Source organism: Heterodontus francisci, chromosome 4, assembly GCF_036365525.1.
Source record: "Heterodontus francisci isolate sHetFra1 chromosome 4, sHetFra1.hap1, whole genome shotgun sequence".
NCBI lineage: Eukaryota > Metazoa > Chordata > Chondrichthyes > Heterodontiformes > Heterodontidae > Heterodontus > Heterodontus francisci.
In genome coordinates, this window is record NC_090374.1 from 112411824 (window position 1) to 112437317 (window position 25494).

The following is a 25494-nucleotide window of genomic DNA, read 5'->3' on the forward strand; positions in this document are numbered from 1 at the left end:
GTGCCCGGTCAGGAGGGAGCCCCCCCCAGCTCACAAGAAGGCCGCCTGGTTTAACCAGGCGGGGATCTTGAAGATTTTGCCATCAAGCTGCCGAGGGTAAAATACCCGCGACAGCGGGCGGAGGCCCTTAAGTGCCAGTTAGTTGGCCACTTAAGTGCCTTGATTGGCCTGGGGCAGGTGGGTCATTTCTCACCGCTGCCACCCCACATAAAATTGCAGCAGGGGCGGGAGGGGGTCAGGAATGGCCCCCCCCCCGCTTCCCACTCAATGTTACCCCCCACTCCGGCCCCCCCCACCCCCCCCGCCGCCACCACCAGCCTGCTCGTTGGGGGCCGTAAAATTCTGGCCAAAATTCCTCTGTACCTTCCCATTGAATAGCACTACATGACTGAAATGGTCCCTCACTTTCTAAATGTCTATAGTGATGAATGTAAGGATACATGATGGTAAATTGTTCCTGATGAGACAGTTGCAGATTAGTTTGAATAGAATGCCTGCGCCCGATTAGTTACCCTATAACTAATCTCCTTTATTTCTTTGATTTTTCCATCTTAATATAATAATAGTAGGAATAAGTCATGTCTATGATAATTTAAGGGAAAAAGTTTCCACTGGCTTTTACCCCGCAGTCACACACAAGAAACAGACTTGACAGATTTGCTGTTGTACGCCTATTGCCACGGATGGAGATCTCAAAGGATTGAATCTCAAGTTCATATCGCAATGAATATAAAAACCCTACCTTCCTGAAAATCTCATCCCCACATCTACAATTCATACTGGACCATTTAATAAGCCACTGTCTGGTAGACAATGCTGCCTACTGATGACCCCATGACAAAAATAAGCTTGGGATTTTCATGAAACATGGATAAAAAAAAAAGTAGATTTATAAAGCTGCAGCAGTTCAGGATCTGTTCACATATGGTATATGTTTTCAATCTTTAAATAGTTTAAAACTTGTACAAAATACTAACTGATGATGGGAAACATTAAAATTGATTATATATATTTTTGAAATCCAGAATACAATGAAATGAGGTATACAGAAATTAATATAGTATTTCATTATAATGTAGCAGGCTTGAGATGATCTTAATGGTCAAAGCATGTTGCAATTAAGTGAGGTGTGGGTTTTTTCGGGGGTGGGGTGGTGGTGAGTTGGTGGTGGTGGTGGAAATGCAGGGAGGTGGGGGTTATGTACATAAGACTATGGCAATGTTGGGGCTACCTTTTGCTTGCAATGTTCATTGAAGGTGGAATCACCCCTGGAAATGGGGTGAGTGCCTAATTTGCCAAGAATGGCATATTTTCACAGTATTTGAGTGATAGTAATGTGGCTTGGAAGCACATTGGCGGCATATAGGAAAAAGCTGGCCATTTGGCTCATTCAGTGTGTTTGTGCATGTGTGTGTGTGTGTGTGATAAGAGCCGGGGAGGTGGGGTCTTGGTGAGTAGGTTACTGGCTGATCTGGGAGGAAATGGTGTAGCTTGAGGACAGCCTCAGTTTTGGTGACAATTCTGACCCATTTGTATACTGACACCCAGGAAGTTTGAGGCTTTGAGATAGGTTTAGAAGATGTGGAGAAGGTCACTGTGCCTCTATAGCTCATCCAAAAGTTGATTGAACATTTAATGCAATCATTATGCTCATATTAAGAAGCTTCAAGTCACCTGATCTAATTCAGCCAATAGAATCAGGGACCTAATAAACCCTGAAATAAAAACAGAAAATGCTGGAAATGGCTTTCTATAGGTATATCAGGAATAAAAGAATGATAAGAGTTAGAACAGGGCCAATCAAGGATAGTAGTGGGAAGTTGTGTGCGGAATCAGAGGAGATAGGGGAAGCGTTAAATGAATATTTTTCGTTAGTATTTACAGTAGAGAAAGAAAATGTTGCCGAGGAGATTACTGAGATACAGCCTACTAGGCTAGATGGGATTGAGATTCACAAGGAGGAGGTGTTAGCAATTTTGGAAAGAGTGAAAATAGATAAGTCCCCTGGGCCAGATGGGATTTATCCTAGGATTCTCTGGGAAGCCAGGGAGGAGATTGCAGAGCCGTTGTTGTTGATCTTTATGTCGTCATTGTCGACAGGAGTAGTGCCGGAAGACTGGAGGATAGCAAATGTTGTCCCCTTGTTCAAGAAGGGGAGTAGAGACAGCCCTGGTAATTATAGACCTGTGAGCCTTACTTCGGTTGTGGGTAAAATGTTGGAAAAGGTTATAAGAGATAGGATTTATAATCATCTTGAAAAGAATAAGTTCATTTGCGATAGTCAGCACGGTTTTGTGAAAGGTAGGTCGTGCCTCACAAACCTTATTGAGTTTTTCGAGAAGGTGACCAAACAGGTGGATGAGGGTAAAGCCTTGGATGTGGTGTATATGGATTTCAGTAAGGCGTTTGATAAGGTTCCCCACGGTAGGCTATTGCAGAAAATACGGAAGTATGGGGTTGAAGGTGATTTAGAGCTTTGGATCAGAAATTGGCTAGCTGAAAGAAGACAGAGGGTGGTGGTTGATGGCAAATGTTCATCCTGGAGTTTAGTTACTAGTGGTGTACCGCAAGGTTCTGTTTTGGAACCACTGCTGTTTGTCATTTTTATAAATGACCTGGATGAGGGTGTAGAAAGGTGGGTTAGTAAATTTGCGGATGACACGAAGGTCGGTGGAGTTGTGGATAGTGTCGAAGGGTGTTGTAGGGTACAGAGGGACATAGATAGGCTGCAGAGCTGGGCTGAGAGATGGCAAATGGAGTTTAATGCGGAGAAGTGTGAGGTGATTCACTTTGGAAGGAGTAACAGCAATGCAGAGTACTGGGCTAATGGGAAGATTCTTGGTAGTGTAGATGAGCAGAGAGATCTTGGTGTCCAGGTACATAAATCCCTGAAAGTTGCTACCCAGGTTAATAGGGCTGTTAAGAAGGCATATGGTGTGTTAGCTTTTATTAGTAGGGGGATCGAGTTTCGGAGCCACGAGGTCATGATGCAGCTGTACAAAACTCTGGTGAGGCCGCACCTTGAGTATTGCGTGCAGTTCTGGTCACCGCATTATAGGAAGGATGTGGAAGCTTTGGAAAGGGTGCAGAGGAGATTTACTAGGATGTTGCCTGGTATGGAAGGAAGGTCTTACGAGGAAAGGCTGAGGGACTTGGGGTTGTTTTCATTAGAGAGAAGGAGGAGGAGAGGTGACTTAATAGAGACATACAAGATAATCAGAGGGTTAGATAGGGTGGATAGTGAGAGTCTTTTTCCTCGGATGATGATGGCAAACACGAGGGGACATAGCTTTAAGTTGAGGGGTGAAAGATATAGGACAGATGTCAGAGGTAGTTTCTTTACGCAGAGAGTAGTAGGGGCGTGGAACGCCCTGCCTGCAACAGTAGTAGACTCGCCAACTTTAAGGGCATTTAAGAGGTCATTGGATAGACATATGGATGAAAATGGAATAGTGTAGGTCAGATGGTCGGCGCAACATCGAGGGCCGAAGGGCCTGTACTGCGCTGTAATGTTCTAATTCTAATTCTAATTCTAATTCTATTCAGCAAGTCTGGCAACATCTGTGGAGAGAGAAGCAGAGTTAACGTTTTAGGTTTAGTGACCTTTCATCAGTTCTATTTGCTCTCCTTTTCATGTGACTTAACAGCAGCAAGAAAAATATATGAAGAAATCAGTATTTTTTCAAAGCATCAAGTATGAAGTAATATAATGTACCTCCACAGAAAGCATGGTAGGACTATACAATAAATGCTGGAAAAAACTGAAATGCTGGAAATATACAGCAGTGTTGTCAGTACCTGAAAGGAATAACCATTGCTTAATATTTTAGTTCCAAAAGGGTTTTTACCCTTTTCAGATTTTAATTGGTCTACTTTGTAGTTCTCACATTTTCTGCTTTTATTTCCAGTATAATTAAGCTGTGCCTGTGAACAACAACAGTTAAAACCTATAGGTCAGCTATAATGTAGTAAGACATCGCAAAGCTCTTCACAAATTGAACAATCAGAAACAGGGGGAAGGTTAGGTGGAGGTAATCAAAGGCATTGTCAAAGAATTTGAGGAGGCTTTTAAAGGTGATGAAGCACAACTGATTGGTTTGGGAAGAGAATTCCAGAGCCATGATGGTTGAAGGCACTGCCACAGATAGTGGAGGGGAGGTGGGGGCAGAGCAACGTGGGTGTCTGGACTCAAAAACACAATGGATATATGTTGGGACATAGCTCTAAAGGTGCTTGCATAACTAAGTGGAATGAAGTAATGAGAGAAGATATTTAAATAAGAAAGAAAGAAAAAGCTTGCATTTTATACAGCACTTTTCATGACCTGAGCACATCTTAAAGCACTTTATAGCCAGAAGTGTAGGAAATGTGGCAGTCAATTAGCATGTCTGATGCCTGAAGAAAGGGAATAAAATGCATTTATGTGGAACCTTTCATAGCCACAGGGTGTTATAAGTATTTTACAAACAATTAACTACTTTTTTGAAGCAGTCGCTGGAAATAGGACAGCCAATCTGCAAACAGCAAGCTCCCACAGACAGCAATGAGACAATGACCAGATAATTAATTTTAATGATATAGGTTGAGGGGTGAATATTGGCCAGGATGCTGGGGAGAACTCCCTTACTGTTATTTGAATTAATGCCATGGGATCGTTTACATCCACCTAACAGGGTCTCAGTTTTAAATCTCATCTGAAAGATGCACCTCTGATAGTGCAGCACTTCCTCTGTGCTGATTATGTGCTCAAGTCTCCAGAGTGGAACTTGAACACACAGCCTTCTAACCTAGAGGTGAGAGTGCAACTACTGAGCCGTGGCTGACATGGTGAATTTTTTGAAATCAATATTTTTGAGTAAGGGAGATCAGCAAGGACAGCAATGAAGTATGAGAGTGACTTTGTGTATTACATATTGGAGACGTCTTACAAGCTCAGGTTCATGATATTTGTAAACAAGTTACTGTTTTACAATATAAGTAATATAAAAGGAACGAAGTATGCAATATTTCTGAACTGGCAGTTGCACTAGCCAAGTCCTGTGCTTAATCAGAAAAAGTCCTTTTGACATGTCATAAATGTAAATACAATCATGCCATTCCTAATAGATGTTGAATGTCATCAATAGTTCTGTTCTTAGCATTGTTGATTCTGATTCTATAGTCACATTAAATTCAAAGTTTACTATTTACAGCTTGACTCAGTTGATGGAAATCTCGTCTCTGGTTTCAGAGATTCTATACAATCTAGTGGAAACTCTAGACCATAAATCTTTATTTGCTGAAAAGATATCAAAAATCTAAACTCCAGTAACCTAAGCAGCTGAATTAAAATCAAACTCAAGAAAGTTAACTTGCATGAGTTCAAGCCCTGGGAGCTGTAGTTGAGGAAATAGATACTTTTTTACTTACTTGCCTGTTATCCCTATCAAACTATCTTGTCACATATGAGTGAAAGCAATGAAGGTCATGCTTAGTGTAAGTAAGAGACAAAGTTAGACTCAGTAGTATCAAAACACGTGGAAAGTGTTGTGTGATTGCTTTAAGAGTGATGTCCCTTTAAGAACTCAGTATGCTAATAAGGTAAATACCAGGATGTAGTCATTTGACTAGAAGCCATAGTCACTCTGCACTGGAACACCCTAAACAATGGTTCTGTATATAGTTTGCTCTGTATTGTAGATACTAGCTTGCCTGTTAAGATCTTCAAGGAACTGGAATCCACATACCTCATTGTTTTGCTTAAGATAACGCAAAGAAACTCATGACAGAAAGTATAGTGAATAACAGCTGTTCTAACATCTTTGTCAAGACAATTTACTATTCAGTTGCCAATTTGCCTTGAGGCCAAGCTGAAATAGTCCTATCGATGCTACAGCATGAAATCAAATCAGGAGCTCCATGACTATTCCAGAGTAAATCAATAACATGTAAGAAAGCTTACCTTTGATATCACCTATCATCTATAAGGATTGTAAACTGTATTCAGATTAAAAAAGAAATTTTGCTTGGTAACTGAGGACATGTGAAATGAACAGGTGAAAAATATGACTGGCAAATCTGGGAATTCTCCTGAATTCTCTATCGTACTGTTAACAGCTAAGCCAGTGTTTTACAAAGCCGACACCTGCACAATAATAAAATATTATAATAGCTGTTTGGGAGCTGCAGAGAAAACATACATTTTGCTTTTGGACTCCTCCCTGGAGCCCGGCATGGCTGCGCCGCCCTTCACGCTCGACACTCTGGACGGACAACTGAGTTTCCCGCCGGCTCGGGAGCAGCGACCTCGCTCCTTCATCTTTCAGGCGTTTACAAACCATTAAAAACATGTATTGACCTCCCATTTTCAGTACCCATGAAATCCAATCGAGTTGCTGTGCTGGGAATCCTCCCACCCCACAACCCCCTTTCCCCCCACCCCCTCGCACCCCCTTCCCAGCTCCCCCCTCACACCATCATCCCCTCACACCCTCTTCCCTTGCACCCCCTCCCCTACCCTCCTGCAGCCCCCTTCCCAGCTCCCCCTCGCACCCCCTTCCTTCCACCCCTCCCCACCGCACCCCCTCCCCCCCGCACCCCTTTCCTCCCACCTCCTCCCACCAGCATCCACCTACCCCTGAGCACGGGCCCTAACAACTCCACTGCCTTGTGGGTGTCTCAGGAGAGACCAAGGCTAAGGGAGTAAACCCTAACAGAAAATCCGGAGTGGAACCCCGAAGGTGGTCATGTGTCAGCTTTGGCATGTTTCCGGCAGTTCCTACAGCCATACCGGTGCCAAACGTTGTGCTCTGCACTCTTTTGGACCCCACCAGAAAGGCCGAGAGGGGGGTTTTGACGCTTGGGCAACTCACAACCTCCACACATCCGCCCAGGCATGCGCCATGGAGAGGTCACTCCATTGTTGCCTCACAGCGACCAAAACAACATGGAAGGCAGCAGTTACGGGTTATAAGACCAGCTCAATTGGCGTAGAGATTGGGAGCCACGGGTTGCCTTTGTCGGTGGGAGAGTTCATCGCATCTCACTGGACAGCTACCGCCCGCCTCAAACCGGGCAGCCCCCATTCAGTAACGTTCTGTCCTGACACAGTCCACCTGATCCAATGGGTGCTTGGAGCTCAGGGTCATTGCCCTGTGCTGATTATGCAGTGGACTGTAAACACTGCACCAAACAGCACGACAAAAAAATGAAACAAGGTACCAACCCTTCGTTTCGCAAGCTGGAATGTCAGAACTATGTGTCCTGGCCTGTCGGAAAACCTTACACAAAACAACGATTCTCGGAAGACCTCCATCATTAACAACGAGCTTAGCAGACTCAATGTGGACATCACAGCACTTCAGGAGACTCACTTCCCTGCGAGTGGATCTCTAAGAGAGCAAGACTACACCTTCTTCTGGCAGGGTAGGGATCCCGAAGAACCAAGACAGCATGGAGTGAGCTTCACCATCAGAAACTCCTTGCTCAGCATGATAGAGCCACCCTCAAATGGTTCGGAATGCATACTGTCCATCCGACTGTTCACCTCCTCTGGTCCAGTACACCTACTCAGCATCTATGCTCCAACACTCTGCTCCCCACATGAAGCTAAAGACCAGTTCTACGAGGAACTCCATAATATCATTAGTAACATCCCCAATACCGAACACCTGTTCCTGCTGGGAGACCTCAACGCCAGGGTTGGGACCGACCATGACTCATGGCCCTCCTGCCTTGGGCGCTATGTTATTGGAAGTATGAATGAGAATGGACAGAGACTGCTTGAGTTGTGTAGCAATCATAACCTCTGCATCACCAACTCGCTCTTTCACACGAAACCCTGTCACCAGGTTTCTTGGAGGCACCCAAGATCACGTCGTTGGCACCAGCTGGACCTCATCGTCACAAGGCGAGCCTCTTTAAACAGCGTTCAAATCACACGCAGCTTCCACAGTGCGGACTGCGACACCGACCACTCCCTGGCATGCAGCAAGGTTAGACTCAAACCAAAGAAGCTGCATCACTCCAAGCAGAAGGGCCGCCCGCGCATCAACACTAGCGGAATCTCTCATCCACAGCTGTTACATAGGTTTCTAAATTCACTTGAAAAAGCCCGTCAAAACACTCCTACAGGGGATGCAGAGACCAAGTGGGCCCACATCAGAGATTCCATCTATGACTCAGCAATGACACCTATGGCAAACGTGTGAAGTGGAATGTAGACTGGTTTCAATCTCACTTTGAAGAGCAGGAACTTGTCATAGCCATTAAGCGCATTGCACTGCTGAACTACAAGAAAGCCCCCAGAGTGTTAACATCCGTAGCACTTAAAGCAGCCAGAAGCGCTGCACAAAGAATAGCCAGGCACTGCGCAAATGATTACTGGCAACACCTATGCAGTCATATTCAGCTGGCTTCTGACACTGGAAACATCAGAGGAATGTATGATGACATTAAGAGAGCTTTTGGGCCAACCATCAGGAAGATCGCCCCCCTCAAATCTAAATCAGGGGACACAATCACTGACCAACGCAAGCAAATGGACCGCTGGGTGGAGCACTACCTAGAACTGTACTCCAGGAAAATGTTGTCACTGAGCCCGCCCTCAATGCAGCCCAGTCTCTGCCAGTCATGGACGAGCTGGATGTACAGCCAACAAAATCGGAACTCAGTGATGCCATTGATTCTCTAGCCAGCGGAAAAGCCCCTGGGAAGGACGGCATTACCCCTGAAATAATCAAGAGTGCCAAGCCTGCTATACTTTCAGCACTCTACGAACTGCTTTGCCTGTGCTGGGACGAGGGAGCAGTACCACAGGACATGCGCGATGCCAATATCATCACCCTTTATAAAAACAAAGGTGACCGTGGTGACTGCAACAACTACCATGGAATCTCCCTGCTCAGCATAGTGGGGAAAGTCTTCACTCGAGTCGCTTTAAACAGGCTCCAGAAGCTGGCTGAGCGCATCTACCCTGAGGCACAGTGTGGCTTTCGAGCAGAGAGATCGACCATTGACATGCTGTTCTTCCTTCGCCAGCTATAGGAGAAATGCCGTGAACAACAGATGCCCCTCTACGTTGCTTTCATTGATCTCACCAAAGCCTTTGACTTCGTCAGCAGATATGGTCTCTTCAGACTACTAGAAAAGATCGGATGTCCACCAAAGCTACTAAGTATCATCACCTCATTCCATGACAATATGAAAGGCACAATTCAGCATTGCAGCGCCTCATCAGACCCCTTTCCTATCCTGAGTGGCGTGAAACAGGGCTGTGTTCTCACACATACACTGTTTGGGATCTTCTTCTCCCTGCTGCTCTCACATGCGTTCAAGTCTTCAGAAGAAGGAATTTTCCTCCACACAAGATCTGGTGGCAGGTTGTTCAACCATGCCCATCTAAGAGCGAAGACCAAAGTACGGAAAGTCCTCATCAGGGAACTCCTCTTTGCTGACGATGCTGCATTAACATCTCACACTGAAGAGTGTCTGCAGAGACTCATCGACAGGACTGCGGCTGCCTGCAACGAATTTGGTCTAACCATCAGCCTCAAGAAAATGAACATCATGGGACAGGACGTCAGAAATGCTCCATGCATCAATATTGGCTACCATGCTCTGGAAATGGTTCAAGAGTTCACCTACCTAGGCTCAACTATCACCAGTAACAGTCTCTCGATGCAGAAATCAACAAGCGCATGGGAAAGGCTTCCAATTCTATGTCCAGGCTGGCCACGAGTGTGGGAAAATGGTGCACTGACACGGAACACAAAAGTCCGAGTGTATCAAGCCTGTGACCTCAGTACCTTTCCCTATGGCAGCGAGGCCTGGACAACATATGTCAGCCAAGAGCAACGTCTCAATTCATTCCATCTTCGCTGCCTCTGGAGAATCCTTGGCATCAGGTGGCAGGACCGTATCTCCAACACAGAAGTCCTCGAGGCAGCCAACATCCCCAGCATATACACCTTACTCAGCCATCGGCACTTGAGATGGCTTGGCCATGTGAGCCGCATGGAAGATGGCAGGATCCCCAAGGACACATTGTACAGCGAGCTCGTCACTGGTATCAGACCTACCAGCTGTCCATGTCTCCGCTTTAAAGACATCAGCAAACGCGACATGAGGTCCTGTGACATTGATCACAAGTCGTGGGAGTCAGTTGCCATCGATCGCCAGAGCTGGCTGGCAGCCATAAAGGCGGGGCTAAAGTGTGGTGAGTCAAAGAGACTTAGCAGTTGGCAGGAAAAAAGACAGAGGCGCAACGAGAGAGCCAACTGTGTAACAGCCCCAACAGCCAATTTTATCTGTAGCACCTGTGGAAGAGTTTGTCACTCTAGAATTGGCCTTTATTAGCCACTCCAGGCACTGCTTCACAAACCACTGACCACCTCCAGGCGCCTACCCATTGTCTCTCGAGACAAGGAGGCCAAAGAAAGAAGAAAGAAAGAAATATCCAAAGATATTAAAGCCATTGGACTGGATGAGACTGACTTACTCCATGTCAGAATCTATCCTCTGTTATATCACAAAATCATGACTGGACTGTTGTTCTGTTTAAGATTAATCGTGTACTGCAATGCATCTTAAGGATATTTGGCTATAAGTTATTTTAACCGTGCATAATTCATTGTCAAGATGGTATATTAGGCCTGTTAATATGATGCTCAGCACCACAGTGTTCATGAGTATATGTATGTGATCCATAATTTATAGGTGATGAGGTCTGCTGCATGTTCCTTGTGAAAATATGGGACAATGCAAGAGGGAAGGGCCTGTGGCTCAGAAAGCTTGTGCACCATAGAATCATCAATGTTTATAATTACCGAAGGAGACCTTTTGGCCTACTGCATATGGACTGGCTCTTTGCGAGACCACCAGGCATTAGGTCTCACAAAAAATGATAATGAGATCCTTGCCCTATAATGCAGCCTTAGTGTCTGAACAGTGCTTCTGCAACACAGTGCTCATATAAAAAGAATTTTGGATGGTTGGCCCATTCAGCATATTAGTGCCTTTTCTTTAAAGAGGAGGGTGTTCATAGTTGCATTAGTTTGCTACATGCTCACTTAAATATTGCATTATTTATTTCATTGTGTCCTTGAGCTTCACTGTAACTATTTATACTTTATTAAGGCTGGACCCCATTTGTCACTAATGGGTGTTAAATGGAAAGAAAGAATTGCATTTCTATAGTGCATTTCACAACATCAGGATGTCCCAAAGCACTTTACAGCCAATTACATATTTCTGAAGTGTATTCACTGTTGTAATGTAGGAAATGTGGCAGCCAATTTGCGCACAGTAAGGTTCCACAAATAGCAATGAAATAATAACATAATAATCTATCGTAGTGAAGTTGGGCAAATAGGACCAATAGGAATCTCACTGGTCAGTCCTTTATCTACTAGTTCTGAGGAGGAGCCTTCATATCCAAGATAATTACAATCAAATGCACTGTACACAGCCTTCTGTCCTCACTACTCATGCTCATTTTCTACTGTAAATTCTGCCTAGAATTAAAAGAGACAACTTTTATTTTTCCTGCTGTTATGGTCTAGTTATTTGTAATGCTGGTGGAGTATTCCATGCAACTTAATCGAATATATGTGACTTGAATTGGATATGGCTTCTCCCTCCACTATTGTTCCATTTGCTATTATAATCCTCCAGTGTTAAACATTTATGACTATGAACTGCTAGTAATACTGCCCGAAGTAGCCTGGATTGTCACAATTTACACAGTGATAATTGGATGCAAAAATTATGAACAGTTCAAACTATACCATATTCTTTAATTCTTAACACACTTGCAGCTAGTTACGTGGTTAATTGTAAACGGCATTCAATTTCCATGGTAATGGAGTGAATCCTGACTCACGTATGACCAGGCAACACAAGCAAAATGGAAATGGAAGGCAGCATAATCTTAGATAGGATAGGAAGAAAACATGACCTTACATCAAATAGATGGATAAAATAACTTATGGGAAAAGAAATGTTTTGTATGAGGGCGATCCTTCAACACATCTGACATTTTACAGTTCCTAATCTGAGTACAGAGATAAAGTTATGTTATTGCATTTAACAAGGATAGTTATGATCAATCAATCCCAGTGTTCCTAGGTTATGACCATTCTTCTCTAGATGATTACAAATTAGTTTTCTTTAAATTGCACTTTCTTTTCCTTTTCACTTGCCTTTCTTTACGGAATGCTCAGAAACAAAAGTGCACCAAGAGATGGAAGAGAGCAATTTATTTTATTTTTTTAATTTTTATTTAGAGATACAGCACTGAAACAGGTCCTTCGGCCCACCGAGTCTCTGCCGACCAACAACCACCCATTGTAGTAATCCCATATTCCCTATCACATACCTACACATTAATCTGAATTTTTTGATCTAAGATGCATGTTTCCAGAAGTGTCACCCAGTGGGCAAAAGAAAAGTTAATAAAACACAGGAAAAGAATTTTCGCATTTTAAATTCCTGTTTTTTAAACTTTGTATTGTCCTTCCTTTACCGCCTCTTCTGACTCTGAAGGCGAATTTGAAATCCAAATTTTACTCATGCAGTTTAAGTGCTTGTATACTAACTACCACTAATGTAAATTCTGCACTATGGACAAATGAATCACCCTTGTTTTATTTGTTCATGGGATGTGGGTGTTGCTGGCTAGGCCAGCCTTTATTGACTATCCCTAATTGCCCTTGAGAAGGTGGTGGTAAGCTGTCTTCTTGAACCGCTGTAGTCCTTGGGGTGTAGGTACACTCACAGTGCTGTTAGGAAGGAAGTTTCAGGATTTTGACCAAGCGATAGTGAAGGAACAGCAATATAGTTCCAAGTCAGGATGGTGTGTGGCTTGGAGGGGAACTTGCAGGTGGTGATGTTCCCATGCATCTGCTGCCCTTGTCCTTCTAGGTGGTCGAGATCGTGGGTTTGGAAGGTGCTGTCTCAGGAGCCTTGGTGAGTTGCTGCAGTGCATCTTGTAGATAGTACACACTGCTGCCACTGTGCATTGGTGGGGACAGGAGTGAATGTTGAAAGTTGTGGATGGTGAGCTGATCAAGTGGGCTGCTTTGTCCTGGATGGTGTCGAGATTCTTGTGCGTTGTTGGAGCTGCAACCATCCAGGCACGTGGAGACTATTCCATCACACTCCTGACTTGTGCCTTGTAGATGATGGACAGGCATTGGGGAGACAGAAGGTGAGTTACTTGCTGCACAATTCCCAGCCTCTGACCAGCTCATATAGCCACAGGCATTTATGTGGCTGGTCCAGTTCAGTTTCTGGTCGACGGTAACCCCCAGAATGATGTTAGTGTGGGATTCAGTGATGATAAAACCATTGACCGTCAAGGGGAGATGATTTGTGGGTGAATTTTCTAAACATCTCCCTCCCACCCTTTGCGTGTAGAAGTGTTTTCTAATTTCACTCTTGAAAGCTCTGACTCTAATCTTTAGACTATGCCTCTTAGTCCTAGACTCCCCAGCCAGTGGAAATAGTTTCTCTCCATTGAGAGAAACTATTTCTCTCCTTTCTAGTCCCCCTTAATATCTAGAAAACTTTGATCAGATCGTCCTTTAACCTTCTAAATTCCAGGGAATACAACCTCAGTGTAAGTAATGTCTCCTTGTAATGCTTGAAGTCCAGGTATAATTCTTGTAAATGTAAGCTGTACTCCCTCCAGGGCCAATATATCCTTCCTAAGGTGTGATTCCCAGAACTGTAGATCGTACTCGAGGTGTGGTTTAACCAGGGCTTTGTATAGCATCAGATGATGTCACCACGGGGAAGTATGTAGATGAGAAAGAGGAGAGGGCCAAGGTTAAACTGGGGAGTAACAATGCGTGAACAGGAAGAGAAGTCTTTGCAGGTGATTTTGTGCCTCGATAGATGAAAATGGAACCAAGCGAGTGCTGGACCCAGCTGGACAACAGTGATGGAGGATGATGGAGGATGATGGTGTGGTCAACTGTGTGCAAGGCCTTTAGACAGATTGAGAAGGGATAGCTTACCTCTGTCAGTCACATAGGATGTTCTTTATGACTTTGATAAAAACCAGTTCAGTACTGTGGCAGTGGTGGAAACCTGATTGGAGGGATTCAAACATGGGTTTCTGGAATTTGGGAGATGATAATACTTTCAAGGACTTTAGAGAGGAAAGGAAGGTTGGAGATGGGGGAGTAGTTTGCAAGGATGGAGGCGTCAAGGGTTAGTGTTTTGAAGAGTGGAGTGATGGTGGCAGATTTGAAGGTGAGGGGAACATTTCCGGAGGAGAGAGAATGGTTAAAAATATCACTTAACATGGTAGCCTGGTAAGAAAGTTGGGTGGTCAGCAGTTTAGTGGGAATTGGATCGAGGGAGCAGGAGATGGGTCTCATGGACAAGTTGAGCTCAGAGTGGGCATGAGGAGAGAAACTAGAGAAAAATGCGATTTCAGGGCTAGAGCAAGGGGGAAGCTTTGCCAACGGGCTATGGGAAAGGAGGGAAGTGACAGAAACAACGCAATCTCAGTGATGAAGAAGCCCATGAGCTCCTTACATTTGTTGTTGCAGGTGAAGGTGGAGAGAGATTGGGGAGAGGGATTTAGGAAGATGGTTTGCAGTAGAGAAAAGAAGTCTAAGGTTATCTTTGCATTGCAGGATGATTCTGGAATAGTGAGCAGTTTTCTCAGATGAGGGCAGGTCCTGGTAGTACTTTATGTGGTCCAGCCAGATCTGGCAGTGAATGGCTAAACAGGTTGTCCGCCACATCCTTTCAGGTCTGCCTCCCTTGGACTTAGAGAGCAGAGATGAGGGCCATGCCATGGGGCATGACCATGAGAGAGAGTGATGGTTTTAATGGGGGCTAAGGCATCAACTGTAGAGTTGAGGGTGTAGTTGAGTAGATAGGTAGCTGCAGAATGGTGAAGGGAGGGAAATGGCTAGACTGTTGGGATTTTGAAAGTGCAGTTGTAATTGAATTGAGAGAGAGTGTATTTCCAGGGGCTGGCAGATAAGGAAGCAGAGTTGGGAGGGGGGAGAAGGATATGATTTGAGAGTGATACAAGGGAATGATCAGACATGGCTTTGTGTAATTGACACAATGGGAGTAGCAGTGAGATGGTAAAATCAAGGGGGTGGCTGTGAATATGGGTTGGGGAGTTTATATAGAGGGAGACATTAAGGGAGGATAGGAGAGCAGTGACCTCAAAGCAGAGAGAGTATGATGAATTTAGATGGAGATTGATCACTGAGGATGTGAAGTTGATTGGTGCAGAGACTGAGGGAGGAAAGCAGTGACGATATCTCGGTGAGAAAACTTTTATGGTACTTGGTGAACGGTAGAGAATTAATATTTTAAATCAAAGGCAAGAGGGGTAGAACAAAATGAGATGCTCAAAGGAGAAGAAAGTGCCAGAGGGGTAGCTGGACAGACCAAGAGGTGATTTGGTGATAAAAGGCACACCACCATCACAACGGTGTGGGGAGGGTCATGTGATGGAAGATATAGTCAGGAGGGGGATGGTGTCATCACCTCTCAACTAGGTTTCTGTCAAGGCCATAATGTCGATGAATTAATTCACAATGAGCACTTGAATGATAAGGGCCTCATTCACAAGTGAACTGACATTCTGGAGAGGGGCAGTGATCACTGATTCAGTGGCAGAGTCCACTGGGAAGGGTGAGTTGGACAGGGAGGCTGTTGGCAAGATGTGCTGGGCAGGAATGTTGGCAAGAAATTAGGATGCAGCAGTTGGGATTGCAGCTCGTAAGGATGCAGTCAGTGATCAGTGCCTTGATGAGTCCTTCAAAGGATGTTAAGTGAGGAACATAGGGAAGCTGTAGGCTTGTCAAAGAAGGAGTCAAGTCTAGGATGGCGGCAGGGTAGTAGGAAGGTCAGGAGCACTGGAAGGTTAGGTAGGGATTTGGGAGGGCAGAGTACCTGAGAGGGGAGAAATGAAAGGAGGCATAACAACAAGGGAGAAGGGTCTAAGAGGGATAAAAAGAAAAGTAAAAAGGGATAGAAAAAAGTGGAAATAGAAGTGTTGCACCCAGGTCTGGAGTAGCAGCCAAAACACACGGCGAATGGACATGGGAAAAATTAAGATACATAGGCCTGGCTATGTAGAGAGAGTTCAGAGTTAAAGTCAGAGGTCCTGTGTTGGGATAACGTTGACGGAGGTAGGGTAGAATTGGCATCGAGCTTCCATACACTGTTATCCAAGTTCAGCGACAGGTGTGACTAGCAAGTGAAGCCTAGAAGCTGTTTGAAGGGTACAGGATCGGAGAACTGACTGGAGGTATTTCTGTGGAACTGAAGCTCTGGGAGGTGTGCAAAAATGGTTGCAGGCCAGAAAAAAATACGGTGGTGAGGTTTAAGGTCACCATAAGATCCAGAAGCAGTGGAGAAACATCCATTGACCCACGAGAGAGATCTCTGGCCAGGAATCTGCCTGTTGCTGTAGTGCTGAAAATCCCGTAGGACAGCCACAGGCTCAGCAGGGAACAGCCACAAAAGGCTGTAAGCTGACCAAAGTTATTTTAAAATCTAAGCAACAGAGCAGCAGCTGGGTTTTACAGTATAATCCAGTGGCTCAATTGGCCACCTGGTGGGTGGCCAATCTGCCAACTTTCCCACACTGGCTAAATGACATGTTGGCAGGAAAACATCAGGCACCCCCCAAATGCCTTCTTGTGCCATTTTACCAGCCTTCCCACCTCTCACCCAGTCCCCAAAGGGCCTGGAAAATTCTGGCCATAGTCTTGATATTTAGAGAAGTCCAGGAAATTGGAAGCCAAATTTGAGAAAAGATCCGGTGCTCACTGAGGATGGCAGAGAAGGCATGGTCAGATGGTGGTTAAACCTTGCAGACAACTTGCAGTTAGGGGTAAAATGCACCCACTATCAAAGCCAGGGGTACTTAAATGGTGGAAAAGAGGATATATTGAGGGAGAAAGGGCAACAGATGGCAGAGGATGGCCAAGGATAGATGTGCACATAAAGGAGCTCTCGAGGGAGTTGACTGCCCAAGAACCATCTTGAATTCTATTCTATGCAGGATGATCATTTCTTGGGCTCCCCACAACTACTAGGTAGATTAAAATTGAAATGGAATGAAATACCCTTCCAGTTGTGCCAGAAGTCCACTACTGCTAAGAACCAAAATGCAGATTTTCTGGATTTTCCACATTGGGTTTGTAAGGGCCAAGCAGTTGTTTCACACAATTCTTGCTTGAATTGTGCTGTGATATTTCCTTTACAGCCTTCTAAGTGAGCCTATAGTGCTCTCATACCAAATCTGCAATGGCTTCATATTATATGCAAGTGAATTTCCTGACTTCTGCCTTGTGTGCTCAACTTGCCCATATAAATGAGTATAAAAGGCCAGGATTGGGCTCCTGCCCCCATTTTCTCTCCATAGTGCCTGGGAATTGAGCATTCATCAGATTCCACAGAGGAAGATTGTTGGCTATTGACGCATTTTGAGGACTGCTGGGAAGAACATACGAACATACAAATTAAGAGCAGGAGTAGACCACTCATCCCCTCGAGCCTGCTTTGCCATTCAACAAGATCATGGCTGATCTCATTGTAACCTCAACTCCACATTCCCGCCTACCCCCAATAAGCTTTCACCCCTTGCTTATCAAGAATCTATCTACCTCTGTCTTAAAAATATTCAAAAACTCTGTTTCCACCACTTTTTGAGGAAGAACTGGGCTCTAGGTCCTGTGCCCAAATGCTGTTTAATTGCAGCAAGCATGCAGGATTAAAAAGTGAGTCCTGTTTATTTTAACAGAGAAAACAGGTCAAGAATTGGCACTGTTTGCAATCGTGGTGTCGCATTTGACCTCGAGAGAAGTTGTCAGCCATCTGTGCCATCACCAAGACTGCCTACTTTCAACTGAGTAACATTGCTCGACTCTGACCCTGCCTCAGCTCAGCTGCTGAAAACCTCGTCTATGCCTTTGTTACCTCTAGACTTGACCATTCCAATACTCTCCTAGCTGGCTTCTAATCATCCACCCTACATATATATGGACTCATCCAAAACCTTGCAGACCATATCCTAATTCTCACCAAGTCCTGTTCACCCCTATGCTCGGTGACCTACATTAGCTCCCAATCCAGCAAAGCCTTAATTTTAAAATTCTCATCCCTGTTTTCAAATCCCTCCATGATCTTGACCCCTCCCTATCTCTATAAACTTCTCCAGCCCTACAAGACTTTAACATTTCTGTGCTCCTCCAATTTTGGCCTCTTACATATCTCCAATTTTCATCACTTCACCACTTTTGGCTGTGCTAGCTGCCTAGGCCCTAAGCTCTGGAATTCCCTCCCTAAACCTCTTTGTCTCTTTACTTCTCTCTCTTTCTTTAAGTCACTCCTTAAAACCTATCTCTTTGACCAAGCTTTTGGTCATCTGTCCTTGTATCTCTTGACCTGGCTCGGTAATATTTTATTTGACAATCGCTCCTGTGAAGTTCCTTGGGAGATTTTACTGGGTTAAAGCTAACATATAAATGCAAACTGTGTTGCTGTTAGTATTTTCCCATTAATTCTACAATTCCTATATTTATTTGGTTAAAGTTTTAAAAAATGTACAAAGCTATTTAAGAAGTCAGTAAACTTTAAAAAAAATCTTGCTACTGCTTCATTTGAAGGGAGTGAGTACTCAGCTGTATAATAGATCACCTGCAGTGGGTTTTTTTTGCTTTGGAAGGGACAAATCATCTCTGAATTGGGGTTATTTCAGATTTAGAATTCAGTTCAGACTTCTTCCCAACTCATTAACATGTCTGCCTCTGTATCTGAGGAAGAGTTGCCTTTGATAGACAAAGGAATGACTTAACTAGTTGCATACAACCCTAACATTTTTTTATCTGACAAAAAAGGGACCCTCAGGGAGCATGATAATACGTAAAGCCTTTTGAACTGTCAAACTGCCTTTTTTTTGGTGGGTTCTGCAATTTTCATTTCTTAGTTACGACCAAAAAAAAGTCCTTTTCACAGTTTACAATATTGGAAATACTTAAAGGCACATTTTACTTCAGAGATAACTCATTAGCATAATTTGAACCTGCATGTGAATGACTGTAGTACATATGCAGTGGGCAGTGAGCATTTGACAGGAATTATAACCAGGTTTCCTTTCCATATCAACAATTGCTGTCACTTTGTGCTACTGGTAGCACTGTCCTTGAACCAAGTAAGCTATGTGCCATAACTGTAAGCTGAGGTACTTATTTTGGTCTCCAGAGGGGTTGAACTCCCAATGACAAGATTTTTTTTCTGTTTTCTCAGCACGTTGAGTGACAGCTGGTGCAGGCAGCAGTATGTGCCCTCGTTCCTTGCGTCAGAATGCATAGCAGAAAAAAAAATCATGCAGTCAAAATGAGTTAATTCAACAGTCACTGAGGTCCAGTTGGTAATAGTATTCGGCCTCTCGAGGTGATGCTGCAACATGCGGCATCAGGTGGGAGCAGAGAACTGATAGAAGGATTTATAACAAAAATTACTTTCTCTTTTATTTTGTTTTGTAGCTGACAAAAATGTGCTTTAGTGACCACAAATAACATTTTTTATGAGCTGCAGTGATACGAGCTTGTGTTGCATTTGATTGTGGATGTTACCAAGGAGAAGACAGAGGAGCAAAACAACAACCACAACAACTTTCATTTATATAGCGCTCTTGACATAGCAAAACTTCCCAAAGTGCTTCACAAGAGCATTATCAAGCAAAATTTGGCACATAGTAAGATATTGGGAAAGGTAACCAAAAGGTAACCAAAAAGTTAGGTTTGTGGAGTATTTTCAAGGAGGACAGAGAGGTAGGGAGGCAGAAAGATTTAGGAAGTGAATTTCAGAGCTGAGGCAGCTGAAGGCATAGTCACCAATGATGGAGCGATGAAAATCAGGGATGAGCAGGAGGCCAGAATTAGAGAAGCCTAGAGATCTTGGAAGGTTATAGGACTGGAGGAGGTTACAGAGATAGGGAGAGGTGAGGCCATGCAGGGATTTGAAAACAAGGATGAGAATTTAAAAATTGAGGTGTTGCCAGACTGGGAGCCAATAGCGTGATTCTAATTCCAAACAAAATTGAAAAAAACACTAAAAAAAGTGGTTAAAATTCACATGGTCCCTCATGGTGCAGAGCATGGAGAATAGGCAGAGGTTCATGAACTAAGCACAACACACTAATTCCGAAGTTCACCCAAAAGACCAAAGCTAGTGAGTTCAACATTTCGAACCTGGAAGCAAAGTCCCAGTTTAGAAGGCTGGCTGTAAATGAAAATTTTATGAGGTAGGAGTTGGGCTGTGTTACTCCTTTTTTATAGGCATAAAATGGACACAACGAGGACCAATTCTGGGAACTATGTCCTCTTCCAGTCAGCACCAGGGGTACTGGCACTACCATGGTGGCATTGACAACTAGCAGATGTATATGGTGCTCACCTTAAACAGGCATTAGGTCTGTTACAAATATAAATGAGGGGACTGAGTGTTGCGCATTGCACTGAGTGATTCTAACATTTATTTTATTCGTTCAGGGGATGTAGGCATCACCGACTAAGCCAGCATTTATTGGCCATCCCTAATTGCCTTCTCAATGTTTTTTCTGTTCAGATACTTATCCATTTCCCTTTTGAAAGCCATGATTGAATCTGCCTCTACCATACTCTCAGGCAGTGCATTCCAGATCTTAACCACTTGCTGCATAAAAAAAAATCTTTTCCTTTGCCAATCACCTTAAATTTACCTTCTAGTTCTCGACCCTTCCGCCAGTGGAAACAGTTTCTCCCTATTTACTCTGTTACGACCCCTCATGATGCTTCAACATTGCAGACAGCCCTGTTATGTGGCACTTTATCATATGACTTTTGGAAGTCTGTGTACATCACATCAACCGTATTACTCAACCCTCTCTGTTGCCTCATCAAAAAACTCAATCAAGTTCGTTGATTACAATTTGCCTTTCACAAATCTGTGCTGGCTTTCCTTAACTAATCTACATTTGTCCAAGTGACTGTTAATTTTGTCCCATATTATTGTTTCTAAAAGCTTTCCCACCACAAGAACACAAGAATCAGGAGCAGGAGTCGGCCATTCGGGTCCTCGAACCTGCCCTGCCATTCGATAAGACCATGGCTGATCTGATCATGGCCTCAGGTCCACTTTCCTGTCGCCACCCACCCCCCTCCATAATCCTTGACTCCCTTGTCGATCAAAAATCTATCTGACTATATTCAATGAACCTGCCTCCACTGCTCTCTGGAGAAGAGAATTCCACAAACTAAAGACCCTCTGAGAAAAAACATTTCCCCTCATCTTTATCTCAAATGGGAGATCCATAATTTTTAAACTGCGTCCGCTAGTTCTAGACTCCCCCGCAAGGTGAAACATACTTTCAACATCCACCCAGTCAAGTCCTTTCAGGATCTTATATGGTTCAAGAAGATCACCTCTCATTCTTCTAAACTCCAATGGGTATAGGCTCAACCTTTCCTCATAAGAAAACCCCTTCATCCCAGGAATCTGTCGAGTGAACCTTATCTGAACTACTTCTAATGCAATTATATCCTTTCTTAAGTAAGGAGACCCAAAACTGTTCACAGTACTCCAGATGCAGTCTAACTAAGGCCCTGTACCGCTGTAGCAACACTTTGCTACTTTTATACTTGATTCCCCTTGCAATAAACGCCAACATTCCATTTGCCTTCTTAATCAGTTGCTGCACCTGCATACTAATTTTTTGTGATTCATGTACCAGGACACTCAGATCCCTCTGTACCACAGAGTTCTGCAGTCTTTCTCCATTCAAATAATATACTGCTTTTCTATTCTTCCTGCCAAAGTGACGAGTTCACATCTTTCCACATTATACTCCATCTGCCAAATTTTTGCTCACTCACTTAACTCACTCCCTTTGTAGATTCTTTGGGCTGGATTTTAAGAGCCCGCAGCCAATCTCGGTGGCGAGCTCAGAAAATGGCGGCCCTCCTGTGCAGGCTGCATGCCAAAGAGCCGCCGCAATCTCAAGTGTGGTGGCTCATTTAAATAGCTGGGACGGCCCCCCCCCATCCGATCTGGTGGAGGGGGCGGGTTGTCCGTCCCCAACAATGATGTCAGCTGCCTGTACGCAGGATCTGGCGCCATTTTTAAAGTCCTGCTGGCATATTTACATTTTTAAAGAAATATCCCCCCAAAATTAAATAAATATATTTCTTATGCCCTTTTCTCACCCCCCAATAACAATTATAATAAATATTTGCCCTTCCCCCCCCAAACCACTTACCTTTTAACTCTGACCGTCCCCCCACAACTGCACAAAGTTTAAGGTTCTACCCTTCCCACCATCCCCTACACCCATTATGTGTATTTGACCCCGTTCCTCCCCTGACTGCACTAATAAACCCACCTCCTCACCCCTCCCCACCAGTGTCATGCCTCGTTTCCCCGGATGGGGATTTGTAGGCACAGGAGCGCCAGCCGCTGCGCTGAAGATCGTGGCAGGCCCTCGTGATCTCAGGTAAGTGTATTTAAATGTATTAAGTTTATTGATTTGAATATGTTTATTGGGGTCCCATCGCCCAGCATCGGGGAGGCTGCCACGGAGCCTTGCTGCTGCCGGGAGGATCGGGCCGGGCCCTGCCAGCGTCGAGGTCTGTGGCGGACCTTATCCGAAGCCACTTTCAGGCCCCCCCACCACAGATCATGATGTCGAGGGCTTCTGTCCTCTTTACAACTTACTTTCTTACCTATCTTGGTGTTATCAGCAAATTTAGCAACTGTACATCATCCAAGTCATTGATATAAATTGTAAATAGTTGAGGCCACAGCACTGATCCCTGTGCCACTCCACTACTAACTGCTTGCCAACCTGAAAATTACCCATTTATGCCTACTCCATTCTTCCTGTTAGCTAACCAATCCTCTATCCGTGGTAATATGTTGCCTTCTACACCATGAGCTCTTATTTTGTGTAGTGATCTTTGATGTGGCACCTTATCAAATGCCTTTTAGAAATCCAAGTACACCATATCTACAGGTTCCCCTTTATCCACCACGCTTTTTACTTTCTCAAAGAACTCTAATAAATCAATCAAACATGATTTCTCTTTCACAAAACCATGTTGGCTTTGTCTAATTACATTATGATTTTCTAAAAGTCCTGTTATTACCTCTTTAATAATGGGTTCTACCATTTTTCCTATGACAGATATTAGGCTAACTGGCCTATAGTTGCCTGCTTTCTGTCTCCCTCCTTTCTTGAATAGAGTATTTTCTTTAATCAATACTACCACCCCTCCTTCTTTCATTCCTTGTCTATCTTTCCTGAAAACCTTGTATTCAGGAACGTTTAGTACCTAGTCCTGCCCTTTTTTAGCCAGATCTTCATTATTGTCACAACATCATATTCCCATTTGGCTATCTGTATCTGCAGCTCACCAATCTTATTTACCACGTTCTGTGCATTCACATACCTGCACTGTAAACCTAATGTAGACCTGATTGCATTCCCTCTTACTCTGACCCAACCAAATACCTTACTATTTCAAACAAAAACAAGAAATGCTGGAATCACTCAGCAGGTCTGGCAGCATCTGTGGAAAGAGAAGCAGAGTTAACGTTTCGGGTCAGTGACCCTTCTTCGGAACTGACAAATATTAGAAAAGTCACAGATTATAAACAGTTGAGGTGGGGGTTGGGCAAGAGATAACAAAGAAGGTGCAGATTGGACCAGGCCACATAGCTGACCAAAAGGTCACGGAGCAAAGGCAAACAATATGTTAATGGTGTGTTGAAAGACAAAGCATTAGTACAGATTAGGTGTGAATATACTGAATATTGAACAGCAGCAAGTGCAAACCTGAAGAAAAACAACCTGAAAAAAACAGTGGGTAAGCAAACTGAACAAACTAAGATGAAATGAAATAAATGCAAAAAAAATTGTAAAAAATGTAAAAAGGAATGTAAAAAAAGGAAGAAAAAATAACTAAAAATGACTAAAAATGAAAGTAAAGTGGGGGGCTGTCATGCTCTGAAATTATTGAACTCAATGTTCAGTCCGGCAGGCTTTCATACTGTAGTGCTATCTACCTCTCGCAATTCTTTTTGCACAATGTTTTTCCTCTCTAATGTTACATCCTGCCATCCCCCTGTCAACTTAGTTTAAACCATTCCCAATAGCACTTGTAAACTGCCCTGAAAGGAAATTAGTCCCAACAAGTAGAGGTGGGGAAAGGGTGGAGGGTGGGAAAAGGAACAAAAGGTAAGATTTGTGATAGGGTGGAAAGCAGGAGAGATTAAATGACAAAAGGGTTCATTGTGCAAGGCAAAAAGGAGTGGTAATGGGACAAGTAAAGAAACAAAAATAGAGGGGCTGTGAATGGCAGAATCATGAGCAGTTGCTGTCTGAAAACAAAATAAAAGAGAAACAAGAGCAAAACCAAAACCAGCAAAATGAAAGTGGCACTATCTAATATCTTCATGTTTGGCAAAGCCAGTTCAGTATTATAATGGGTGGCTCTGTTTCTACATTCTTCCCCCCACACTGGAAACATCAATGAAAGATCCTGCCATAAATCCAAGCATAACTCCAGTAGAAATCCAAAACTTTCTAATGGAGATACATTTTTGATTAATCTAGTGATACTGGATGGATTTCTCACATGTCTTCCATTTTTGTTTTGCATCAGCAGAGGGCAAACTTAGGGGAAATTTTCAGTTGACAGCTTACAGAAGCTGCTTCCATTCTTTCCTCCTTCTCCAATACCAGATCTTGAGGGGATTCACTATGAAGCTCTGTGATTAGGGCGCTCAGCTGTGGGCATCCAATGAAATCAATCTTACCCTAGTTAGAGAGCATTTGTTGCAAAGAAAGAACATTGTTGACAGGAATCATTAATTTGATTACATCTGGCCTTTATGCTAAGAAGCATAAATGAGAACCACTAGCTCTTTTGAACGGTATATCATGGATAATCACCATCAGACCTTCTAGCTATTTGACATTAAACACCAGTATTTGCATTATCCACTCTCTCACATTCTTACACATAAGCTAGAAAACATGCTCTTAAGTAAACATTTTTGAGGTTCATTTCAGAACAATCTTTCACACAGTGACCCAGGTACACAGGATCCTGTGTTATCTTTTCTCAGTTGCTTCTAGACACTATTAAATGTCATTTTCTAGGATGTAGAAAGTCAGCGATGGCATCCTTCATATTTCTGCGAACCTTGAAATAATGATCCAGTCACATCAATATAGTGCAGTCATATCAAAGTTTGTCATTGGTCCCATTTCATCCTATCGCTGTTCCTGTATTCTATTCATCAATTTCCATATTTTCTATTTTGTCATTTTCCTTACCAGATGGACAGTACTTTGACCTTGGTCAAATCCCAACTGTCAGCCTTTGACCCTCTGTTCACAACACCACTTCTGAAGCTACAGATTTGCTCAACCATACACTCACCTCCACCTTTGATACCCTAGTCCCCAATAAAACCATCACTCCCTTT